Consider the following 8,449-nt stretch of genomic DNA (forward strand, 5'->3'; position numbering starts at 1 on the left):
CTTGCCCCATCTGCCCTGCAGCTGGGTCAGCATTTGGACTGGCCTGGGACCGAAAAGGAGTGAGCAGAGCTGCAAAACTTTTCCACTAGTTGGGAAACCAACTAGTGTTAGCAGAAAGTAAACCTTCCTGAAGCCACAGGAGAGAAAATGGGTGGGTATCTGTGGCGGGAAGGATGACCCTGGAGCTGAGACCCCTCCCAGCAGATCACTTGCCAGCACGCAGCAGGCAAGCACACATGGGTGCACGTTCATTTACAGAGCACTGCCCTGTGCCGGGCCTGAGCAGCAGGGCTGACAGAAAGAATGGGACACAGTCTTGACTCAAAAGAACTCAGTCACTGAAAGGTGTGGCTTGCCTTCTCCAGACTGAGCCCAAAACCAGACTCCTTCCTTCCCTGGAGCAGTGGGTGATGCAAACCCTGTTTCGGATGGGCTGGCTGGCCTGGAAGCCCAGCACTTGGGAATGGGCCCAAGTAACCTAGACTCCACCCCAGCAGTTGCCTCCACAACCCACGGCGGATGCCCTCATCTCTGGCACCTTGGCCTGCCCCATCTCCAACCTCAGCTCCCCAGGTTACCTCAGTTAGCAAACAACCCCCACAGACCCAGTGGAGTGAGTCAGAGCCCTGGGTCCTTTACCAAGCCTTGGTTCCCACACCTAGGAATTCAGGGCCCAAGATGCAGGTCTGGGTGCTTCAGGCAAGAGAGTGAGGAGGCAAGACCTGTACAGAGAGAGAGACCAGGCCACCGCGTGGGGACCCACGTCCTGCCAGAGTTCAGTCTGCCTGGAACGTCTGTATAGTGTCCAGGGAGCCCAACATTCCCCCCACATAATGAAACCACTCCTGGGTACTGACACCTTCCCTGCAGAGCCTGTCCAGCTTTTCCTTCCCAGAAGCTTTTCCAGTTTACCGGGTCCTGAGAAGCCTCCTTCCCCCTCCCCCCACCCCCATACCTCCCACTGGGGGCCTGGGGCGCCCTGGCCGTGCTCCCAGGATGAGTCTGACAGACAGAGCTGCTGGGATGGGCCCTTGAGAAATGTGCTGCAAGTCAGAGCTTGCGCCAGGATGAGGGGCCCGCTCTACTCCCCCAATCACCTCCCAGCACCCGGTTCCCCAAAGGCTCCTCCCTGAGACACCAAAGTGGGGGCACAACTGCTTCTCCAGAGGAGGAGGGCCTGATGGGGCTGACACCTCCGCCTCTGACATTACCCTTTTAAGAGCCCCCCCACACAGGGCGGGGGTGCTGCAGGCAGGTTCTTGTTGCAGAAACCCTGCAAAGTGCAGCTCCCCTTGGACCTGCGGGAAGGAGATGGAGCGCCCCCCCCCCCCAGTCCCAATCTCTAGGTTCCTCCATTCGCCACTGGTGGAACAGAGGTGGGGGCTCCCAGCGACCTATGATTCTGAGAAAGCCCCTTTTTCTGGAGGGGAAGTTCCCGTCTTTTAGCTGCTCTGATAGGTTGGCTGGCAAGACCTGCATTTTGGAGAGCATGTGGGTCCCTCCTTTGGACTCGGGCTTCCCTCCCCCCTGCCGTCAGAAATGGTCTGGAAAATTATTTTCGTTGAGGTGTAAATTGCTGGTAAGATGGTGTGACATTTCAGGGAGACTCTTTAAAAAAAAAAAGATTTATTTATGCATACAAGAACTGGGGTGTAGGCTAGAGCTGTGGGGTGAGAGGATTCACCTGCGGCAGAGTGGGGAGCAGAACAGGCAGATCTTCTGAAATACACTGCTGAGGGGAGCAGCGGGTGAGTCAGGAGGGGTCTGCTGTGCCATGTGTGTTGCTCCCTGGCCATGGATCGAACTCGTGTTGCAGTGACTGCGGATAGTTTCATAGGTGCAGCGTCTTAAACCGTTGCGCCAGCACGGAGGCCCCAATTCTTTTTTTTTTTTAAAGATTTATTTTTATACCAGAGCTGGAGTACAGGCCAGAGGCGAGGGAGGGTGAGAGGGATTGAACAGGTGCTGCAGAGGCTGCAGGCAGCTTCCCAACCCAGCGCTCAACCACTGCGCCGCCACCGGGGAGGCCCCTAACTCTTTTTTTTTTTTAACCCTAAAGAAACCGAAGAATTAGGCTCCCATTTAGAATAGGGTCGATTAGCCTTTTCTTCTTCCATCTTGTCTCAGAGGGGGAAAAAATTTCCCACTTTCTCCAAAACCAGCCTTCTTGACTGGAGTCTGGATCTCATGGCCAGTCAGTGACTCCAGAAGCCTGTTCTTCAGCCCTCCCTCTTCTGAACCTCGCTTCTCCCTATCCCTTCACCACCCTTTCTCCTCAACCTACCTGCTTACATCTCCCCATCTTAAAACAGCCTTCCCGCAGTCTTGCCTCTGCTGTCGAATTATGACACCTTCTGGCTCCTTAGCCCCAAACAGTGGACATTTGTAGCCACTGCTACCTCATCAACATTCCCAGCCCTCCCTCCCCGGTGGTGGCGCAGTGGTTGAGCGCTGGGTTGTGAAGCTGCCCACAGCCTCTGTAGCACCTGTTTGATCCCCGGCAGCTGAGAGGGTCCCACATGGCGCGCAGACCTCTCCTGCCGCCCGCTGCTCCCCTCAGCAGTGTACTTCGGTCCTTCTGCCCTGCTCTGCTCCCCGCTCTGGCTCTGGTGAATTCTCTCACCCTCCCGCGCTTCTGACTGTACCCAGTGCTTGTATAAATAAATAAATAAATCTTAAAAAAAAAAAAAAATTCCCAGCCCATCCATTCCCCTATTCTCCTCCTATTCCTCCTATTCCACCAAGGGACAGTGGAATGTTCCAGAATAAGAGAGGGATGAGGGATCTTGAAAAGGCCTGAGGAGCTGGAGTGCAGAGCCAGGGGGATGTTGGGTTGAGGAGAGAGAAGGGGCAGGACTGGAAGGGCTGGGTCTCATCTCTAGCTCTTCTCAGGCCACACGTACACCGTGAGCATCTCTGCCTGGATCCCAAACCCAAAAGCCCAGTCTAGTTGTTTACCTGACCCTCTACCCACCCTCCTCTAGACATCCAGGCACCCCGACAAAAACCCCGAGTCACCCGGGACCATCCTCCCTCTTCCTCTGAGGCCAGCCTTATGGAGTCTCTTCCTCACTCAGTCAGCCCCTGTGGCAGCCTGTTCTCAGCTTCAGGACAGGCGCCCCTCCATCTGGACTCTTCCCGCCTTTTCCTGCCAGGCTGCCAGACTCCAGGGCCTCTATCAGTGAGAGCATCACTGTCCCCAGAGGCCTTTCTGACAGCCGCCCTCCCCTGCTGAAGGGCTGTAGCGGCCTCCCTCAACATGTCCCATGAAGTCCAGACTTTCAACCAGAATCCAGAGCCCTCAGACTGTGGCCTCTCCTCCCCACCAGGAGCCCTGAGCTCAACCCGGCCTGGTGACCCACCTCTCCCAGCACTGACCCTGCAGTCTGCCCTTCCACACTTGTTCATGCAGTTCCCTCTGCGCAAAGCCTGTTACCGAATACCCACTTCCCCGTCAGGGAGGTTCAAACGCCACCTCCTGTCCTGAACCTTCCCTAACGCCTCCTGCCCCACCCCACCCCAACTTAACAACTAAGTTACTGCAGATGCTGCTTTAGGGTTTGCAGCTCACAGCTCGGCCCCAGGCTCCATCTCTACCCCTCTTGTGGTCAAGAGCCAAAAATGATCTCAGCTGGATCTTGGGTGAACTGTACATCAGTATGGAATGTGGGCCCATGGAGCCACCCTGGGCAACCCCTCAACACTGCGGGCTGAACCTGTCACTGGGCGAAGGCATCCGGTGCCATCTTTTTTTTTTTTTTTTTTTTTAAGATTTACTTATGCATAGAAGAGCTGGGTTACAGGTCAAAGGTGTGGGTGGTGAGAGGATTCACCGGAGACAGAGTGGGGAACAGAACAGGCAGACTGAGTGAAATACACTGCTGAGGGGAGCAGTGGGCGAGACAGGAGAGGTCTGCTGCGCCATGTGGGTAGCTCCCTGGTCAGCCAGGGATCGAACTTGTGTTGCAGAGTCAGCGGGTTGCTTCATAGTGTGGTGCTTAGCCTCTTGCACCACCAGGGAGGCCCTCCAGTGCCATCTTTAATGAACCCCAAAGGATATCTTTCTATCTTGGCTGCTGGGACTGGAGCTACAACTCCTGGCTGCAGCTGGCACTGAGAAATCACAGCTGTGGTTAAAGTGAATGAGTTCCAGGGCTGCCGGGAACCTAGAGACCCCACAGCTCCCCAGATGGCAGCTCCGGGAATAGAGGGACACCCGCATCTCTCTGTGCCATCCCCCCTCCATTTCTTCATGTGACCAAAATTTCCTGAGTGACAACTATGTGTTATTCATGTGACCAAAATATACTGAACACCTACTATGCTAGGTATTCTCCCTGCTCCTGGCGCTTACAGTTAGTGGACAGGAGCGGTGTTAACCCAGTGAATTAACAAATAAATGCTTTATGTTACTGCACAATTTGGGTCTGTACCATGAAGGAGAGGGTGTTTAAGACTGCTGTAGTCAAGAGCTAGGATGCTTAGAAGAGAGAGAAGCAGGAGGAATAAGACAAGGCTGGGCCCATTCATCCTGGGTTTTGGATGCACCAGTGAGGAAAAGCTCAGAGAAGGGCCTGAGGAAGGGAGCCATATTCTCTGCAGATGACACCCCAAGAGGTCTGTTCATCTGATAAACTCAGAATGGCGCATTCAAGAAGACATTAGAGGGCCTCCCTGGTGGCACAAGGGGTTAAGCACAGTACTGTGATGCTGTCTGCAGGCTCTGCAGCAGGAGTTCCATCCCTGGCCAGGGAGATACCCACACGGTGCAGCAGACCCCTCCTGTCTCACCTGCTGCTCCCCTCAGCAGTGTATTTCAGTCAGTCTGCCTGTTCTGTTCCCCACTCTGTCTCTGGTGAATCCTCTCACCCCTCACATCTCCAGCCTGCACCCCAGCTCATGTATGCATAAATAAATAAATCTTAAAAAGAAAAAAGAAGACATAAGAAAGCTGGTCTGGAGTCTTCATGACTATCACTATCACTAATACCACCATAGGGCAACGTATGTCCAAATGTAATGCATGAACTTCTGATTTGAAAGTAGCAGCCATGGAGGACTTTGGTGTCAGTAAGGACCTTGAATGGGGCTAGGTATTAGCTGATCCCTAAATCACACCTAGGTTGGGGGGCAGGGTTTCTGGGATGTGGGAGAGGTCTGATTGGGGGACCTTGATGCTTCACCTCACTTTTCCTTTGTCCTCAGAAAATGGTGAGCGAAATCATCATGTCAACAAGCATTGACTCCATGGGCAGGGTATCTGGTGTGCGTCATATCCTTTGGCATTTTTTCTGAATGCTTGACATTTTCTAAAATAAAAAATTGTTTTTTCAATCTAAACATTGTTTATTCATTTTTAAAAAAGATTTATTTATTTATGCATACAAGAACAGGCCAGAGTTGTGGGGGGTGAGAGGATTCACCAGAGACAGAGTGGGGAACAGAACAGGCAGACTGGCCGAAATACACTGCTGAGGGCAGCAGCGGGTGAGACAGGAGAGGTCTGCTGCACCATGTGGGTAGCTCCCTGGCCAGGGATTGAACTTGTGCTGCAGTGGCTGCGGCAAGCTTCATAGGTTGCATCTTAACCCCTTGCGCCACCAGGGAGGCCCTTGTTTATTAGTTTTTTAAAAAGGGGTGACTTAGGCTGCTGAGTGGAGACTGGTTTGGAGGGGGAGCAACCATATGAAGAATCCACAAAACTCTGAGTGCCCTTGTGCCAGGCATGGAGTAGGGGGCCAATAAGCAACAGTGCCCACCCTCAAGGGGCACCCCCTCCAGGGGGAGCAAGGCAAGGGAAGTGTAGACAGGAGACTGCTCCGATTTCTGCTTCCTGGTGCCTTCCATCCTACCACACCCCGCAGTCTGGGCTCCGCATGGCTAGGCTCTCCTGCCCCACGTCTAGGCCCTGTATAAAGCAACAGAAATAGGGTCAGGAGCCAAGGCCTCTCCCCACCTTTATCTCCTGCCAGAGAAACTGCCCTGCCCATTCACCCAAGGTCACTGTAACCTTTCTCCCTCAGCAACCACCCTCCACACCCCTCCTTTCAACTAGATTATCTATCCCAGCATTTCAACCCACAAGGATCGACCCCTGCCCCAGAGCCCCATCGGTCCCTCTGGTGGGCCACAGTGCACCCACCCCAATCTTGGCTTCAGCCAAGGTGACGCTTGTGTCTCATTCACCCATAGTTTGAAGAGCAAGGACCTGGACTCAAAAGTCATTTGAGTCCAGGTGGCCTGGACTCAAATCCCAGATCTGCCATTTACTAGCTGTGCAACCTTGGAGAAGACCCTTAACCTGCAGGTGGAATGGGCTGCTGCTGAGTTCCTCTCACCGGAAATGATGTTCCTGGTTCTTCAAGGTGCAACCCAAGTCCTACCTCTTCTAGGAGGCCCGTGGGATTCCCTCACCCTCTCAGCTCTCTCCTCTCAATTCCTTTAGCCTTTTCTGCCTCAGTTGCTCTTAAAGCACTTCACCCATGCCTCCCTGCTCAGTCGAGAGCCGTCCCTTACACAAGTGTGTACACAAGCCCCTTCTTCTGCAGTCTCAGCTCTACCCCCGGCCAACCATGGCCTAAAAATATTATCTACAATAAGATTGTTTGAAAGACCACATTCCCATAACTTTACTACAGTGCGTTGTTAAAATTGTTCTATTTTATTATTAATCATTAGTGTTTATCTCTCACTGTGCCTAGTTTACAAATTTAACTTCAGAACATTATATACATATATACGTGTACGTATGTGTATATATATTTGTGTGTACATATATATATATATATATAGAGAGAGAGAGAGAGAGAGAGAGAGCTCATTACTCTTTGAGGTTTCAGGCATCCACTGGGGATTTTGGAACCTATCCCCCAGGATAAAGGGGGTGTCTATTCTCTGTATGTCTGGGAGAGGGGGAGTTCAGGAAGCAGCATGGGCGAAGAAGACCCCCCCTCACCCTAAGCAGGGGGAGAGCCCTCCCCACCTCCTCTCTAAAGTGGGAGGTTTGACCTAGACACGTTGTATATTCCCTTTGAACAGACTTCAGGATCTTGGTTTTCTCCTTTAGGAGTGAGGTCTAAAGGTACAGCTGGAAATTTCCATGAAGGAGGCAGTCCTTCCCCTGGGGTCAAGGAGGACACCCCCCAGGGCAAGCCCCAGTTTGAGGCCGTGATGCACAGAAGACTTGGAAGTTTCCTTCCTGCTTTGGGGAGCAGCTGCAGAGATGAAAGGGAATTGGAGAAGTTTAAGGTCCTGTTCCCAGGGGGCAGGGTGAGGAGAGGTTTAAGGACAATTTGCCAAGTATGTCTGGAGGTGGAGGGAGGGGCTCCTTGCATCCCCCAACCTGTTCACCCTTGGGCAAAAGGCCATGCACCCAGAGGAAGGCTTCCTGTCCCCAGGCCTTCCCCGGTAAGCCCTGCCTGGGCACCAGCCTGCAGAACCAGGTTCCAAGATCCACAGCCAAGGCTGTTTCTTTCTCCCACCCAGAAAGCTTGTTTTAGCACAAAGGGAGAGATGAATGGAGAGCTGCAGCTTCTCCATGTGTTGGCTCGGGCCTTCATCAGAAATGAGAGACTCATTACCCAACCCCGATTCAAAGGATAATTAACAGATGGTATAATTTCCGAGCATTCTCCGCGCCACATGGCTATTAGGTGAAGAGCAAAATGCCCACGCAACCCCTAGATCCTCCCAAGCCGCACAGTCAATGGAAGCTGGGAGAGGCAGAGCTCTGCGGAGGCTGCTCACACCACCCCTTGTCCCTGGAACTGCCCTTGGCTTTGCCCAGAGCAAGGAGCACATCTTCAGTGCAAGGGGAGGGCACCTCCCAGAGCCTTGGGTCCTCACCCACTTTCTTCTCCCCATCCTGTCCACCAGGATTGCCAGGAGTATAGTCTAGCCCCTACCCCTCATGCTGTCTCTAGGATCCCTCTCCATCAGAAAAGCTGATTTCTCATTCTTGACATCACTGTTTGACCACATAGAAGTTACCTGGACCAGGAACCCACCCCCCCAGGGGGATTCATGGGTCCTCTGCTGTGACCCACTGGGGTAACCATAGGGCAGGAGGGGCACACCTGGTCTAACTTTACAAGTGTACCCCTCCAGACCCTCCAACTCCACAGGGGATTCTTGGTTGGGGGGCAGGTCAGAGGGAATGGGGCAAGTCCCTGACCCCTGGCCCCCACTTACCCCAGCAAGATTACTTGTAGCTGTCATATATTTGGGGGTTCTACTCAGATTTCATTTGGAAAAGGATTCTATTGCTAAATAAACTTTTGAAAACCACTGACCTCATTCAAACCCTTTGTATTTCAAAAGGGAAACTGAGGCATGGGAATTTGACCAAGGTCACAGAGGTCGAGGCTGTATGACCAAAGCCCTGGCCTCCCCTCTATCTAGGTCAGTCCTCACACTATGTGACCAGGCCCTTGCCTGTCACCCAGCTGGT

Source organism: Talpa europaea (assembly GCF_964194135.1).
Source record: "Talpa europaea genome assembly, chromosome: 9".
NCBI lineage: Eukaryota > Metazoa > Chordata > Mammalia > Eulipotyphla > Talpidae > Talpa > Talpa europaea.